This window comes from Podarcis vaucheri (genome assembly GCF_965113315.1).
Source record: "Podarcis vaucheri genome assembly, chromosome: 12".
In the NCBI taxonomy this organism is placed as follows: Eukaryota; Metazoa; Chordata; class Lepidosauria; order Squamata; family Lacertidae; genus Podarcis; species Podarcis vaucheri.
This window is the reverse complement of record NC_138750.1, coordinates 42419008-42437387: the sequence shown is the minus strand read 5'-3', so window position 1 is coordinate 42437387 and position 18380 is coordinate 42419008.

Below are 18380 nucleotides of genomic sequence, written 5' to 3'. Positions count from 1 at the left end.
ATAAAACAGTATTCCACCTGCCTATGATAAAGAACTACTGACCTATTAGTATTTTTCCAAGTGTAAATTTAGTTATTTATAGGCAAACACAGGGCTGGGGGCTCTTTAAAATATGTATCTGGGGCTGTGTGCACCAGTGTCTGCTAAGTGTATTCCCTTATGTGGCTGCTGTGCATATACCCCAATTATGTGAGCAGGAAGGAGAGAAGGTGAGATTCTAGGCCATGACTCCTGCTCCCTTCATCAAATACACGGCCATTAGTGGTTTGGGCAGAGGCAAGGAGGAAGAGGCTCCATTTGCTTCCATCTTGGGGTGAAGTGTATGCTGGACTGAAACTCTGTCAGAAATACTGTACAAAGTCAAATAACCTGACATATTGCGCTTTTCAGTTTTAAAAAGGAAATCCAGACACATTGGATGGTATCCAACATTTAGATAATTTCCAGTGGATCTGCTCTGAGTAAAACTGAGTTGAATACAACCCATATACTATATGCATAGCTACAAAACTGAGGAGGAAAACCCTTTTCGTTGCTAGCTTGAGAACACCTGCTTGCTGTTCTTTTCCCTCTTCATTTCGATCGACTGCCTGCTCCTAAAAAGCCTAAGACTTTTAAAGGATTGGGCTCCTCGGGTTCCTCCACTGCCGCTTCCAGAATTCAGAGGCTTTGAAACACCCCCTTCTGCTATCACATAAAGCTGCACAAACCACAGTGCTAATTTGAGCATCTTTTTAGATATCCTTTTAGATAGCTCTGCCACCCTAAGAAGTGTCAAAGGCACTTCCCAGCCAAAGGGATGCACACACTCTTTATTGTCAAAGATAACACAGTCGCTTTTATAGCTCTGGATAGCTATGCACACCAAATCTAGCGTCTAAGAAACTATTCCCAGGTGTGCGTTTTATTGAGGGGACCACTCTTCTTCCACCAGATTGGGTACCTTCCTCCAATGGGCTGCACGCACACAGCAGGAAGCTATGTCTCCATGGAAGCTTCCTCTGCTCATCCCTCTTCAATCCCCTCTTGGTTCTAGGAGACCGTGATACAGGAGCACCTGGCCCTTCACTTGCCTGACCTACCTCTTCCTCTTCTTCCAACCCATCCTGTGCTCTACCCTCCGGCACTGAAACTTACTCAGCCCCTGACTCCTGACTGGTACGTTGTTGTTTTTTAGTCATTTAGTCATGTCCGACTCTCCGTGACCCCATGGACCAGAGCACGCCAGGCACTCCTGTCTTCCACTGCCTCTCGCAGTTTGGTCAAACTCATGCTGGTAGCTTCGAGAACACTTGTCCAACCATCTCGTCTGTCGTCCCCTTCTCCTTGTGCCCTCCATCTTTCCCAACATCAGGGTCTTTTCCAGGGAGTCTTCTCTTCTCATGAGGTGGACAAAGTACTGGAGCCTCAGCTTCACGATCTGTCCTTCCAGTGAGCACTCAGGGCTGGTTTCCTTAAGAATGGATAGGTTTGATCTTCTTGCAGTCCATGGAACTCTCAAGAGTCTCCTCCAACACCATAATTCAAAAGCATCAATTCTTCGGCGATCAGCCTTCTCTATGGTCCAGCTCTCACTTCCATACATCACTACTGGGAAAACCATAGCTTTAACTATATAGACCTTTGTTGGCAAAGTGATGTCTCTGCTTTTTAAGATGCTGACTGGTACAGTTCACCACAAATCACTGGCCCCCTCTCCCGAGTCAGACTCCATCACCCCTTCCTTCAGTGTGCACACATGTCAGCATCCTGCCAGTCCCTGACAAGAAGTGAGAGTAATGGCATCCCAGGAGAGGACGTCCTCTGTGGAAGCCCCTAGATCGTGGAGCTCCCTCTCTACAGAGGAGCATCTAGCACCTTTGTTGCATAGCTATCACTGAACGCTGAAGAGGAAATTTTGTTTCGTAGGACCCACCTCTTTTTGCTGAATTTACATCGTTCTGTTATGGCTAGAGCTAGAACTGCATTATCTGTTTTGATAATTGTACCTTATATTATTATAACTCTCCCTGAGACCTTATGGCAAAAGGCAGGTAAGAAGTATTATAAATGAAATTTGAGGGCTTCTCACAATCAAGCAGTGTATAAATTTTATGAAATAAATAAATACATATGAATAAGCATATGCAACACTTATGTAGATCCATATCCTCTTGTCTTCTTTTCTCTCTGATGCCTGATGATCCCTGTTATGCAATTTGTAGAGCCCTGGCTGTAGAAGGCACTGTGGTCTTCTGGGTATTTTTTATCATTTTAATACATATTTTACGCTATCCCTTTACTCAGCCTCAGTGTACACACAAACCCTTCTTCTGCAGCCTGGAGATAAAAAATACTGACTTGCCTAACCAGACTGTTGTGAGCAATGCAACAAGACAAATATGTGCAAATAGCTCTGTGCACTCTAAGCACAATATAAATGCTAATTATTATTATTATTAGATCACCCTGGGCTTCAAAAGCATTCAGCTGCTTTGAAAATCGAAACCACAGGTAATCCATTTACTCAAAGCCACTAGATGTTAGATGCAGCAATGATTGTGATAAATGAGTCGTCAGCTGTCTTATACACAGCTGAGCAAAATACACCTGCTTATTCCTTTTGGAATAAAGAATATTAAAAGAGGTGCCAAGCAGAAAGCTGGACACACTGCAGGCAGATGTTAGACATGAAAGTCTTAGCATTTTCACTAAGTATTGATGAAAAAAGCAAAGATACTTAAGAGGTCAGCCACAGCTGGCTTACGTTAGAGTTTAAGCATGGAGTATATTCTTCTCTGCTCCTGTTGATTATTATTTAGATTTCTAACCAAGTTATCTCCACCCAAAGTAGATTACAGCAGTAGTAGAAGAGGGAGCATACAGTATATGAAACAAGTATCAACTGGGTTTGCCTTTCTTAATCATTTCCACCCCCTTCTGCTACTTGCATATAGGATGGGAAATTTCAGGAAGCTGTTTTCACTGAGCCTGAAATTTAATACATTCTTGTTTTCCTACAGAAAGTAATTTTCATTTTATAACTCCAGACCCCTACATTTCTTCTGCTATTCAATAAAATAATTTGCCCCTGCAAATAACCCTTTGTTTTAGGTAGCTTACATCTATATCAGACTCCTATGCATGTTTATTTTGAACTTATGTAAATCCCATTATACTCAATAGGTTTACTCTCAGGTAAGTGCACACAGGAATGCAGGTTTATTTCACGCATGTTTTTCAGATATTTTCCCACTGTATTGGCTCTCATGGCAGCTCGCAATAATAGACTTTTTTTTTTAAATAAAGCAAATTAGGGAACACACGAACAGTGAGGTCCCCAATGAGCAGCACAAATATAAATAGAAAGAAAGCAGGCAATGAAACAAGCAGATCAACCCATTGCCACTTACAGTGAAGCAGGGAAATCAATACAAATGAATGAAACCAAGTAAAAACATCACCTGCAGAAGAACAAGCGAAATAAGAAATCTTACAGCTCCAACAGCAACTTGGAAAGAAAAGCCTTCAGGGGCTGCCAAAAACTTGACATGAGTGAATGGAGAAACACAACAGAAAACTCACAGCCCTACCAATGTAATCACACGAAATACATGGGATGCAGTGCAACATCCACTGGCGAACTCAGGTCATTCAAGGCTGAGTGTGACATACCAACAGATTGTATCCAACATTAGTCATACCCAGAGTATGCACATTCATGATAATGTACAGTATTACTATTACTATTACTATTATTCCTATTCCTATTCCTATTCCTATTATTATATTCCACCTTTTTCCTTAACTCTAGACGGTTTACACATAAAACAGAAACAACCAAAATCATGGAGAGAAAAACTCATCATTAAAAAAAAGTTAATACAATTAAAACTCTTTCTTTCTTTCTTTCTTTCTTTCTCTCTCTCTCTCTCTCTATATATATATGAGAGAGCTCTATTAAAACATACAGATCACTACAATAAAAACTTCACTGCACCAAGCTTGCTGCTTGGAAGGTTGACAGTTCGAATCCACATGACGGGGTGAGCTCCTGTTGCTCTGTTCCAGCTTCTACTAACCAAGCAGTTCAAAAGCATACCAGCGCAAGTAGATAAATAGGTACTGCTGCAGCAGAAAGGTAAACGGCGTTTCCGTGCACTCTGGCTTCTGTCACAGTGTTCTGTTGCACCAGAAGCAGTTTAGTCATGCTGGACACATGACCCAGAAAGCTGTCTGTGGACAAATGCCAGCTCCCTTGACCTGAAAGTGAGATGAGTGTTGCCTTTGACTGGACTTAACCATCCAGGGGTCATTTACCTTTACCCTCGTATAATCTAGAAAATTAATACAAGGAAAGATTGCAATTTCCAAAACGTTCCCTTCTGTTGAGCACTTAAGTTGTAAGACTTTTCTTGACATAGACAGAAGCTGAACTCAAGAAACGCTGAACATCTCTATAAGAAACCATCTGTCTGAAATCAAGTCTGCCAAAAATGACAGAACTGCACTAGCAACATATCTGGGAGCATAAATACCATTTTACAAAGTAAAAGTTTTCCTCACAAAATATTGATTTGGGGCTTCTGCCTTCACTACTTTTAAGCATGGATTGACAATCCACATGTGGAATGGAATTCCCAGCTATCTCTATTCCCATATCTATTCAGGCAACAAGAGCACAAGACCCAATAACATCACTTCAACATCAGGTTCACATCTTCTAAGAAGACACATGCTACCACCCGCCAACTATACACTTCTGCTTTCTATACAGTGGTACCTTGAGTTACAAACACCTCAGGTTACAAACACTTCAGGTTACAAACTCCGCTAACCTGAAAGAGTTACCTCGAGTTGAGAACTTTGCCCCAGGATGAGAATGGAAATCATGTGCCGGCAGCACAGCGGCAGCAAGAGGCCCCATTAGCAAAAGCACGCCTCTAGTTAAGAACAGTTTCAGGTTAAGAACGGACCTCTGGAAAGAATTAAGTTCGTAACTAGAGGTACCACTGTATATGATAAAGAGGTCAGTCTCTCCACTGAGGATAAAACTCTTAGCTCTGGTTTAGGCATTAGCTGGAGTGGCACAGTTCTGGTGCCAGTCTGCTAGTCTCAAAAAGTCCAAGTGTCAGCACTTTGCATTGCAGCAATATCAAGATTTTCCCCCATCCCATTTATTTAGAATAATTCTATACCACTTTTCAACCACCAAGTTGGCAAAGAGCTTTACATAGCAATATAGAATCAAAACATTTCTAGCACATCTTAATTCTAAAATATCCCATCTACAGTTCCATGTTTACTTTTCCTTGGGTCTGGCAGGCTTCACTGTGCAAACAGCAAGAGCAGCTCCTGAATTTCAGGACTGGTGGTGGAAACACTGGGTGAAGAGTGATGTTAAAAGCCCTTCCCCCCAGTCCTCTTGCAGGTATTGTTGCCCTACTGGGTCCCCACAGCAACCAAAAAGAAATGGCTCCTCTCCCCCACACCCTAGAAGTGTGCTACTAAGTACAAGTCCTGGGAAACACACTTCCAAAGAGGACCAGGGTTTCTCACCTGAGCAGATGGTATCAACAGTTCCTGGTTCTCACACCTCTCTCAGTAGAGGAAGGCTTTGAAAGCATGGGGGAAACCAACAGTGATGTAAAAAGCTGACTGCATGCATGTTGACACATGGGGCAAGGCACTGCTAATATGACATATAATTACGTGATCCATCCTAATCACGCAGTTAAAATATTGTCATTGCTAAAATGGCACAATCAGAGAGACAACATAGAAACTGGATCTGAGTGTTAATAAAACCTGCCCTTGGCATGATGGAATGTGGAACTGGGATTAACAAGTAGTGATGACAGCTATAAAATCACATCAGGATTATGCAGGTTGCTGAATATAATATGGTCTTACTTTACCTAGAATTGAAACAGCTTGCCTGCGGAAGAAATTGTTTTCCGTGGGTGTCAGTCCCTTACATCTCAGACACTGTCCAAAAGATTTATACCACATGCATAGAAGTGTGCTCTTCAGAAGAGTTAGGCAAGCATGCTGTTTGTTGGTCCTGAAATCCCAATTACAAGCAAAGGGATTCAAAGTTACAATAAAACAACTGATCCTATGCTTAGAAATGGAATTGATGAGCATCTCATGCCATAAAATATAAGCAACCATTTCTTGCTTGCCCTGAGGAATGTACAGAAGGCTGGCACTGGCAGAATTTGCATGAATTTATCATTATACAAATGCCAGTAAAATACCACAATGCTCTGCCGGCAAAGCCCCAAAAGTTCTTCATGTGGCTTTTATTGACCTTAAGCAGGCATTTGATCGGATCTCTAGAAAGCAGCTATGGACAAAACTGGCTGCAACAAATATCGATCGTCGTCTCCTTCATCTGATTATCAGCCTCCATACAAACACCTTTCTGAGAATCAGGCTAGACAATAAATGCCTAGTCTCCAACCCCGTTACCACCACTAGAGGGGTAAGACAGGGTTGTTTATTGGCCCCAGCATTGTTTAACTTTTACATTAACTCACTGGTGACTCACATGGCCAACAATGCTTTCCACCCCCCCAAATTAGCAGGCTGATCTCTGAATGTTCTTCTGTATGCGGATGACGCCGCACTTCTTGCTAGATCCCCTATTAGACTGAGGAGAATGTTGCAAGCTCTACATGAATACTGTGATCAGCATGAGCTCCAACCCAACTATGCTAAGACCAAGATTATGGTCTTCTCTGCCCGACCGAGACTCCATCGATGGTCGATGAACGGGATCCCCCTAGAGCAGGTTAACTGCTTTAAATATCTGGGACAAGTAATACGGTCAAATAGGTCTTTTCTGGCCCATAGAGACTATATAACAACTAATGCATCTAAAGCAGCCATCCAGATTAGATCTCTTTATGCTAAGAATCAGGCTGATTCAGTGAAGATAGCTTTGAGACTCTTTCAAATGAAAGTCCTCCCCCTTCTTTTGGTGGGCATCTCTTTAGGCTCCCGTAGGGACTTTTTGAAACTGGATTCTATCCAAACGCGATTCCTTAGAGCCATCCTTAGGATTCCCCCCTCGGTAGCGGGTGCAGTTATGAGATTAGAGGTCGGCTGGCAAGCTCTACGGTATGTGGCCTTGAAGACGAAGCTCTGGCTATGGCTCAAGCTTTGTTTTAAACCAGTGGGTATTGCCCCCTTGATATTGAGGGACGATTTCCAATCATCGTGGGAAAGGGAGGTCACTAACGAGGTTCAATCCTGCGGATTGTCTCATCTTTACTTTGAGTCTATGACGTACGATCAAGCTAGAGCTGTGATCTCCCGGAGACTGAGTGACATTGCTAGACAAGAGGACATAGCCCAGGTAAAACCAGGGATGTTCCTAGGGGACCAGATCTATCGGACCATACCAGCTCCCTACCTTGCAGAAATCCACTATGTGGAATACCGCAGACTTTTTACAGCGGCTAGATTAAATGTCCTTGACTCTGCGATATTGTGGGGAAGGTACAGGGGAGTACCATACGCCCAGAGAACCTGTCATTGTGCCATGGGTGTGGTTGAGTCCACTGAACACATTCTCTTGACTTGCCCTTCTTATGCAGAGCTTAGACAAAATTTTATAGACCCACTTCTACGTCAATTTAGCTCCCTACCTGGAGAAAACCAGGTTTTACACTTGCTGAATAATGTCACCAGAGCTACACCTTCTTTGGTGGCCAAATTTCTTTTTTTAGCTTTTAAGCGCCGCAAGACTATAATTGACTGTATTGATATGGGGCTATCTGTTTAGCCCATTTTAGTGTTGGCTAAGCTCTAAAATCTTCTTGGATGTTTTAACTGTGTATTGACAATTGTACTTTTTTCTGACTGACGGTCGAATAAAAGGTTGATGATGATGACCACAATGCTCAGGAGTTCAGGACCCGTTTTTTAAAAAAATACTCCCTCCTGCCACAGGCCAGCCCACTCATTATACTCCTCATCTTAAAAACAAAACAAAACAAAAACCTTAAAAAATGAAGTAAATCAAACAAAGCAATACAATAAAAACAATGGAAGCACAAATATAAATTTGAAAAGCAGTGCAGTATATCTGGGAGAGACTTAATATCAGGTAAGAAGAGTACTTAAGACTATTAAGAAAGCCAAAGTTAACATACTGCTGAGAGGGGGTCCTGTGTGTCTGTATTTGTCGTCTATAAGGTAGAATAAAACAGCATAGAATTTTTCAGGGTCCTCAAAGCCTTTGACAACATGTAATTTATGATGGGGGGCATTCAGCTAACGCTAAACCACATATTTTTATACCAAAGAAAATTCCACAAGTCCTGTAAGGTTTTCCATTTGGGGCCAATTGAGGTTCTAGCAGCCACCGGCATCCATGTCACATCCTGTTTACAACTTCTTCTTCTTCTTCCTCTCCTCCTCCTCTCTCAGACTTCAAGATGAGAGGTCATCTTAAATGACCTTGGGAGCAAGTATGGCTGCCTTGTTCTACTATAAAAACTTTATTATTTTCTTGCCCACAAGTGTGTGTGTGTGTGTTTGCAACAAGCAAAGTCTGCTCTGTAAACAAGATTCACTAAATGTTGCTCATTCTGCATACTGAAAGGTTTCAACAGGTGCTTGACCCGCTTATTCCAATAATTCTTTTGATTTGCCAAGTGTTTGAATTTTTGCTCCACTTCTGCTGTTGAGTATTTACTAGCAAGCACTCATTTTTTAGCTGTTTTTATTATTGCCCTGCTATACTGTTGCTGTTTTAGAAGATTGTACACTGTCATGGAAACCCACCAGGGCCAAAAGGTGGTGAAAACGTATCTTAACAAATAAATAAACCTCTTGCTGTGTGTTCAACCATAAAGCCACTGAAGATTTGCTACATTATGTCAAATCATGCATACGTTTTCCAAAGGCAGGTTCTTCCTTGTGTTCATTTTGCAAAGTGCAAGAAGTACCATGAAGGAAAAAATGTGGTAAGAATCTCAACAAGAATGCATTCTTACATTCCAGTATTTTAGAACAAACCTTGTATAGCATTATCCAACTAGTTTTCTGTAACCTCAGATGAGTTTTGACAGCCACCAGTTTGTTTGTTTGCTTGTTTGTTTGTTTGTTTGTCTGTTGCTTTAAAAAAAAAACACTATTTGGTTTTGAAATAAGAATCTTGTGTTACGCCCAGTCTTACAATGGATTGATGCCAGTAAGTAAACACACACATTTAAAATTCACACCCACCCTGTCTGCCAATATTTACTGGGAATAGCTCAGCATGAGTATTTATATCAGTGGAACATATTTATTTCACCTAAAAAAAAAAAGTGCCCCCATATGCTCTACCAGATCCATGAAAAGCTATTTCCAGGAGCATGTCAAAGTGCAAGTAGAAAATAGGTACCGCTGCGGCGGGAAGGTAAACGGTGTTTCTGTGTGCAGGAACATACAGGTTAAAAACAACATTACTTTGCATAGCCCATCTGGAATGCCATTGCATTCCTTGACATATTTCCAGATGGGCTGGCAGCAAGCAACAGTATAAGACAAGTACATATAATCCTAAAGACAAAGAGGGAGGGAAATAATACCAAGGAATATGCTAAATAAACAGGCACCCATAAATTCAGCAGTAAGAGTTCCCAACCCTCTGGTGAGCAAGGCACCCAGAATCATACCAATTCCTACCTCAGAGGTCTCATTTTCACTGCAGTTTCCAAGGATTATTTTCTGAGCAGTGGAAAGGCATTCCTTCTGTTTCTTGCTGCTTCCACATGTTGCAGAAATGAGAGAAGACCCTGCTCGTTCCCCCCAAGCTCTCTGAGCCTGCTACAGGTTGCCAGGGGGTAGGGAGAGGCTGGCGGCAGCCATCAATTAATCTGCCTAGTAAACCAAGACAACATTCGTGGGGTCCTATCTGTGATGTTTTTTAAAAATCTATGTCATAAGGCAGGCACAAGAAATGTAAGTGAAACGTTCATGCAGAACTACATATACACATGTGCAATGCTGTTGCCTTTGCTACAGGGGGCTGGGTTCAGGTGTCACTCCGAACTCCACCCCACCCCAAATGAGACTGAGCCTTGATGTGCACTCTTCTTCCTATCCCTGCTCTTCTTAGGATGAGCAACTGATTTGCTTGGAAAGGGTCTCCGGCCCAATCTCAGGTGTTTCCAGGCAGGGCTGGGAAAGTGTCCTGCCCGCAAGACACTGAAGAGCCACATCCAGTCAACATAGTGAGGTAGATGAACCAATGGTATATAAGGCACCTTCCTGTATTCTTATTATTACAATTTGGTAGCCTAAGATCTCAGGGTGGGTAACAACCATTAAAGCACAACATAAACACAGCATTAAAGGTAAAGGGACCCCTGACCATTAGGTCCAGTCGTGACCGATTCTGGGGTTGCGGCACTCATCTCGCTTTATTGGCCAAGGGAGTCGGCGTACAGCTTCCGGGTCATGTGGCCAGCATGACTAAGCCACTTCTGGCGAACCAGAGAAGCACACAGAAACACCGTTTACTTTCCCGCCGCAGCGGTACCTATTTATCTACTTGCACTTTGACGTGCTTTCGATCTGCTAGGTTGGCAGGAGCTGGGACTGAGCAACGGGCGCTCACCCCGTCGCAGGGATTCAAACCGCTGACCTTCTGATCGGCAAGTCCTAGGCTCTGTGGTTTAACCCACAGCGGCATTACACAATACTAAAATAAGGTGGGTCCTAAAAATATACATCTCAGGAGTCAAAAGTCAAGGTGAAGAGGTGCGTCTTCAGGATTCTCTGAAAAGCTGTATAATGAAGATGCCTCTGCAGGGAGGGAGTTCCACAACTTAGGGACAGTCCAGGGGATTGCCCTCTTCTGGACCAACCCCTTCTCAACTTCTGAAGGTGGTGGAACAACCAAGAGGGGACCCGCTGCCAATCTTATCACCCAAGAGGATCTGTCTCATCACCCTTTATATTAATAGTTTAGAATTGCATTACATTGTAATACCTTTAATAAACTTCAGCACGCACACATGCACACACAAATTTGTAATGGCCTGGCAAGCAACACAGTGGTATTGCCTTGAAGCCTTGTCAAGAATGAAGCCATTTTAAAATTCCGCCCAGCCATCTAAGAATCATAGCAGGGCCTCCAGCTATTTGGAGACGCTGGCAGAAACAGCTCCATCATGCCCCAGGTTAGTTGGATTTGGAAGGAGGGCTGGGCAGCTGTGGCTTTGAAATTAGAAACTCGAACCACACTTGGCCCTGCACATTTGTATGTTCCCCACCGCAACCTGTAAGTGTGCAAGTAAAATAGGTCATGGTAAAAGGTTCTCATACTCTCCCTTTCAAAAGAATATGATCCTCCAAAGGCTACAATGAACTTTCCAAAGCACATAGGTAGACAATAAACCCACAAGTTTTTTTTTCCTATCATGAACAGCTCTCTATTAAACTGTATCAGAATATGTGTTACTTTTTCTTTTGCTACAGAGTCCTTGAGGAATGCCTATTACGAGTTTCATTTTCATATTTTAAAGTTGCTTCCTATATATCTATTTTATTTGAGCGAGGAGCTATAAACTATCTGTTGCATGTTACGCTCCATCACCCTGAATAATGTTCTCCCTCCAGAATACAAGACGACAACCAATAACTCTTTATTTCAGAAATCTAAAGACAGACCAGTCTAGTACGTTCGTGCTTGTTACGTGAGACACTACATGAGACATCTGAAGTGTAGTCTTGTGGTCCCCGAAAGAGCATCTGTTTCACATACAACTGCTCCAAGGTTCAATTCATGGCTCTGGGAAGAAGTGATAGGGGGAAATCTCTGCCTGAGACCCTAGAGAGGCACTCCTAGTCAGAGCAGGCTGGATCAGTGGTGGGCAGAAGAAAGATGGAGCTACACTGGTAGGCCTCTAGATGATATGTAGCAGATCACCATGGATGTTTGACTCCCCTCCCCCCCAAAAATGGCTCCCATAATGATAAAAGCTTTGGGGGAATACATGAGTAGACTTTTTGTGTGAAAGGATTACAAGCTCAGTTCCGGTACTAAAAAGTCCTGAGCTAAGTCCTGTCTCTTCAGTTCTAAGTGTCTGTCAGCCCCTGTTTCTAAGTCATTGTTGTGCACTTAGATTCATGGTTCTTCCTCTGTCTGAGGGAAATGGCCAAACTGGACTTTCTAGTCATGGGTAGACAAACTAAGGCCCAGGGGCTGGATCTGGCCCAAACGCCTTCTAAATCCAGCCAGCGGATGGTCCAGGAATCAGTGTGTTTTTACATGAGTAGAATATGTCATTTTATTTAAAATGCTTCTCTGGGTTATTTGTGGGGCATAGGAATTCATTCTCCCCCCTTCCCCCCAAAAAAAAATACAGTCCGGCCCCCCACAAGGTCTGAGGGAAAGTGGACCGGCCCCCTGCTTGAAAATGTTAGCTGACCCCTGCTCTAGTGGGCCAAGATTAGTTTGCAGACTGGAGGTTCCCAACCCCTGCTTTTTAAGTTTAAACCAGCAATTTGAATTGAGCTCAGAAATCAATAGGCAACCTGTGCAGCTGGCGGAGAATTCGTGCCATATGCTTGGACCTCCAGGTCTGTCAATAATCTGGGCACTCAATGTTGCACTACCTCATGTCTGAACCATCTCCAAAGGCAGCCAAACATATAATGCATTGCAGTAGTCCAATGTGTAGTGGTAACGGGAACATAGATCACTGAAGCCCAGTTATCCCCATCAAAGAGGGCCAGAGCTATGCCAACAGCTAGAGCTGGTAGAAAGCCCTCAGAGGCTCCTTGTGTCTCCATGGACAGGAATGGATCCAACAGCACCCAAAACTGCACACTTGATCAAAACAAGTGAAATGCCAAATTGAACTAATTATTGTGCTACTATCACCTCGATTCCAGTTTCTTGCAGTAGAAACCATGCTTAATATCTACTGGCATGAAAATGACTGCAGGGATATATTTGTTGCTATGATTCTGCCCTCAAGCTTGCTCAAAGTGTCTGCAAATGCACTTGGCTGATTCATAATCTAGCTGGTCATTATTACTAAAAGCACACCTAGCCCTGATTTGTGCTTTCTCTGCTGCACTCTAGTGAGCAAACTAAACGCTTAAAAAATTAGGCTTTTTATACTTTTTTAAAAACTTCAGCTAGAGGCTTATACATCCTTTTTTTTAAAAAAAACACAACAACCAACCTTTAAATCCACAGTACATTATAAAAACCTTCTTAGCACTATAACCTTGCTGCTAGATCTAAATGGCTAGTAGTTAAATCTCTTTCAATAATAGAAGAATTTGAAGCGCTACAATATAATCAAAATGGATTAAAGGCACAGGAGTATTAGTGAGAGCACTGAAGCAGGGGAAGGAGAAGCCTGAATGGCTTAACCTTCCTCTCTGCCTTTGCTATAATGTGTGCAGAAGGACTTTCTTGTCCACCATGAGTCCCACATTCCATATCGCAGGAGATTCAGGTTGGGAGGGCAGTGGAGGTGGGGGGCAGAAGGTGCCATTTTTAAGGTACAGGTAAAATCTAATGTAAGCATCTTGGATTGGGCCCAGAAACAAACTGGCAACCAGTGCAGCTGTTCTGAAATGGAGGTTATATGAAATCTAAACAGAAACACAGCAAGTATTCTGGCTGCTATATTTTGGACCAATTGAATTTTCCCATTCATCTACATAGGGCAGCCCTACGTAGAGTGCGTTGCAATAAGTTACGAGAGCATGGAGTACAGGAGCAAGGTCATTCTTGTCCAAAATGGGCCATGGCTGGTGAACTAGCCAGAGCATATTTTCTCTCCAAATATGCCTTTTAAAGTGCATTAAATTTATGAAGCTCTGATTTAGCATGTATTTCTAATTCTAGTGCAGGCGTGGGGAATCTTTGGCCCTCTAGATGGTGCAAAGCCCTACCAGCACCGTCAAGTGGATCTTGCCATTTTCTTTACTTCTTTTTTAAAAAAATATTTGCTCCTCACACTTCAGCCAAAATGGCTATCAGAGTGGTTTTCACCCAATCAACTGAAACAGGAATGTCACTGTCTGCACAGCCTACCATCAAAATACATGGCACAAAAGGTGGGGGGAGAACGTGGAGAGATGGGGGCAGGGAAACCAGAATATGGTTCTTTAATATTTTTACAAATGACCAGCTGGAATGGAAGCAGTTCAGAGGCAGGAGGTGCCAGATGGAGATGGACTTTCAGCAGAGCTGATGGAATGATCCCTGCTTCCCTTCTTTTCCTCCAACACAGCCTGCTGGAATGGCTACCACCAGGTGCTCCCTAAAACTATCTTCTGCCTCCAGCATTAACAGATACCTGTATCTTAGGCACTCAGTAAAGCCACCTAAGAGCAGCAGTATGCTCCTGGGAGGGGTCACCTGGGGACACACAGGAAGCGTTCTCACTATTCGTTTCAATGGGGAGGAAAGCTCTGTGCTGGTGGTGGGTGTCCTAGCTCAGAAATGAAGGTGGGGCAGCTCATGAAGAGTTACGTATGAGCACTGGAGGCTTGCAGACCTTTGCATCTCACCTCAACACTTTGATTTCTAAAGCAAAATTTAATTTCACCCTGTTTGTGAGAAATACACTTTTTTTTTTAATGTTCAGGACACGTTCTGAGATGCAGCGCTAGTGCACTCTGCAGAGCTGCCCATGGTTGCATTTTTGCTGCAAAGATTAGACAGATGGTTAAAATGCAGCTAATGCCTGCCAGATTCCTTCATCTGGATAATATCATCACCAGCTCTTCAGAATCCTTGTTCTGTCTCGGATCTCCCATAGCTCATTTTCATCTCCATACACATCTCTCTAATATAGTTAATAATGCAAAATATAAACACAACATCAGGGTTCATGTGGAACATAATCATGACTTCTAACTAAACATACCATTAGAAAAATGGATAAGACCACGCTAATGATGGGGGGGGGGGGATCCATTAGATATGTACTCCGCTTCTGTCAGATAAATGTTTGCTTTGTGCAGGAATCGGCTAGAGGGGCGTTAGCTTTGTCACATCTTTTTTATGTTAAGGATTAAATTTTTAAAAAGAGCAAACAATAACAGAGAAGCTTTGTGATGGGTTATCCTCACATACCAAGCTACCTTATGCACATAACTCAGGCAGGATGGCTTTAAAAGAGAATTAGACAAATCCATGGAAAGAGCTATCAATGGCTATAAGCCACAGTGGCTTTGTTCTACCTCTACTGCAGTGCTGTACAACAGCTATATGAAAGAAAGAACTTCTGCCTGCAGGACTACAATCCATAGTATGCTTAGGAAACAGCTTTAGGGACTCTTCCTGCCACCTAGTATCTCAGTGACGGACTGAAGAACATGCAAAGGAAAAAGGAACAAGTGACTAATCAAGGCAGAACTCAGACTTTCTCTTTGCAAACCATTTGGACATTGCTGTAGGTCTTAGCAGACTGTTTAATACATTTGATTGTCTTCGAAACCAATGCCTTTCATCTTATGAAAGTTCACGTGCCCTAGGCCCAGTCTACTGAGAAGGACCCCTTTAACTGGGAGGTGGTCGGGGGGCAATTAGTAGACTGCACCAGCACTGTATTGTGAAAATCACAGGCCCCAAGACATAACCTTTTTAACATGTTTGATAATCTGGCCCCTGTCAAAATAGGTTCCATCTCTACCGTCGGGGAAAATAAAACAAATTCAAGGTCGACTACTGATATGCCCAACTATTTCCACAAATTTCTGTAGATCCTTTGAATGGAGCTAATAAACCCCAAGTGGCTTGGGTAGGAAAAGGAATTTGAGGAGTTTTGCTTATTGCATCACAATAAAACCATTCATGATCACATGCACACACTCAAGAGGAAACAGACCACACCCTGCTGACCACACCTATAATGTTGACACATTCGGCATTCGAACGGTCTACCCATGTAAAGCTTTATAAGGCAATTACAAACTCCAGGGGCAGTCAGGGCTCCCTAGTTATAGGAAAAAGCCATATACACACAAGTATCATTTACACAGCAGTACTGTGTTTAAATATTTTTAATTTATTTTATTTTTAAAATTATGTAAGGGGCTGAGGCCGGCACCCATGGTCCTGTTCCTCTTACACACATGTCAGGACTAAATGACAACCCAAGTCAAACAAGAAAATTCTGAACAAAACACTTAATTCCACTGCTGAGGAAAGGGTTCAGAAGTTACAAGTTCATTAGCCCTAGTAGGAACAGGGTTTTTTTAAAAAAAAAGATTTTTATTGAAGTTTCACAAATTATATAATAACAAACAAGACAATAATACAAACAAACAAAGAAAGAAACAAAAACAAGTATAATTTCAGTCCCTTATTTTCTTGTAACTTACTTCCCCGACTTCCTCATACCTCCTCTTTCTGTATTCCAATTTCCAATTAATAATTCAGCAAATCCTCTCCCTTATTATCCATTTAAATTTTTAGACTTTCTTTTCTTTTTACTTAATCATTACAGCTAGAAACCACATAATTTCTAAACCCACGTCATTCTAACATTCAGTAATTTTACAATGTTTCCTAAGATAGTCCTTAAATTTCTTCCAGTCTTCTTCCGCTGTCTCTCTTCCCTGGTCTCGGATTCTGCCGGTCATCTCTGCCAGTCCCATATAGTCTATCACCTTCATCTGCCCTAGTAGGAACAGGATAGACACAACACACTCTCTCTTTTCCTACATGCACAATGTATAGGATCAGGCACATATCATCAACACAGTGCCCACAGATGCTGCTGTGCTCAGTGGTTATTGGCATCTGTCTGTCTTGAGAGGCAATGGAGTGCAGCTCCAGGGGTGAAGTCAGACTGTTGCGTTAGCAGCACTGAAGTGACCTCCCCATGTGCAAAAGGTCTCAGTAAATATCCAGTCAAAAAACCGCACTGCATAAGAGAACGTTCTTCCTGCTCAGCTCCTTTCTGCATTGTCTCAGTCTCTCCTCCATGCCCCCAAAGCAGCCATTTTGCATTATGCCACACCACCACAGCAGCCATTTTGTGACGGACACCCACAACACTTTCTCTCACAATTCAAAATTGGCCCAAAAGTTTGTGATCCCTGGTCCAGTGCATAGAGAAGTCATAGTCTTGTCACTTCAACTTGTTCCCTGTTGCATGGGATAGGCCACAAAATGTTTTGCGGCTCATCTCACAGTTTGGGAAAGTTCGTCTCTATTCCTTTGCAAAGCTCTAATTTCTGTAACCAGGTTTGTGTAGAAAGCAACAGCTCATAAATGCTTTGCTGCATGAAACACTTTAAAGCAACCTGCCTGTGGTGACTCGCAACTAGTAGCCTCTGTTATTGTGTAATGGGTTTGTGGTACTTCAGGATATGCTGTAAAACAGATAAAATCTGCTGCCTGGCATTTAAAAGGAAACCACCATCTAATTTTCTCCGACCAGCATTGTGACATTTCAAAAGACAGAGACACCTCTGCACATTATGAAAAAGAGCTGTAACATAATGGGAAATGCACTTAGGATTAATACTTCAAATGCCACGAGCCGATTGCTGGCACTGCAGTCCTGGATGGCTGTTTTCATCATGCCATTTCAGGGACAGCATTATGGTACAAACAAGTGAGGAATCAAATGTTTCCACAGTTCTGCAAAGTTAAATGTACACTTCTGCTTTCTGGGAGACCTTGTAGGCAAAGTGCCGTGCAAGATTGATCTTTCCCATTCATTTTTAACAGCCCCCTTGTGGCATTCATTATCATTTATTTCGAGAGCAAAAAAATAAATTAAAAATTCTGTAACGTTTGTAAAAAAGATAGAAAGAAATGCACAAGTGAGAAATGGCATAAATACTACTAGTAGTAGTAATATAACCAAACATTTGGGGTCGAAGTGCAATTTGAACCCAAATGTGTCAGTACCCTGAGTGACTACCAACAGACATGGCAGCTTTGGGTGGATGGGTTCACCCAGCTATATCAGGGTTTTCCAACAATGGGTCTCCAGAAGTTGCTGAACTTCAGCTCCCATCAGCCCCAGCCAACGTACCTTGAAGAACACTGAGGGAACCACCCTGGGATTTTCGGATGAAGGGTGGTACAGTGGTACCTCTGGTTACAAACACTTCTGGTTACACACGCTTTGGGTTACAAGCACCGCTAACCCGTAAGTAGCTGCTCCTGGTTGCAAACTTTGCCCCAGAATGCAAACAGAAATTGCACACAGTGGGAGGCGCCATTAGCAAAAGTGCACCTCAGGATAAGAATGGTTTCCAGTTACAAATGGACCTCCGGAACGGATTCAGTTTGTAACTAGAGGTACCACTGTATATAAATTTAGTATACAGTGGTACCTTGGAAATCGAATGGAATCTGCTCCGGAAGTCTGTTTGACTTCCAAAACATTCGGAAACCAAGGCGCGGCTTC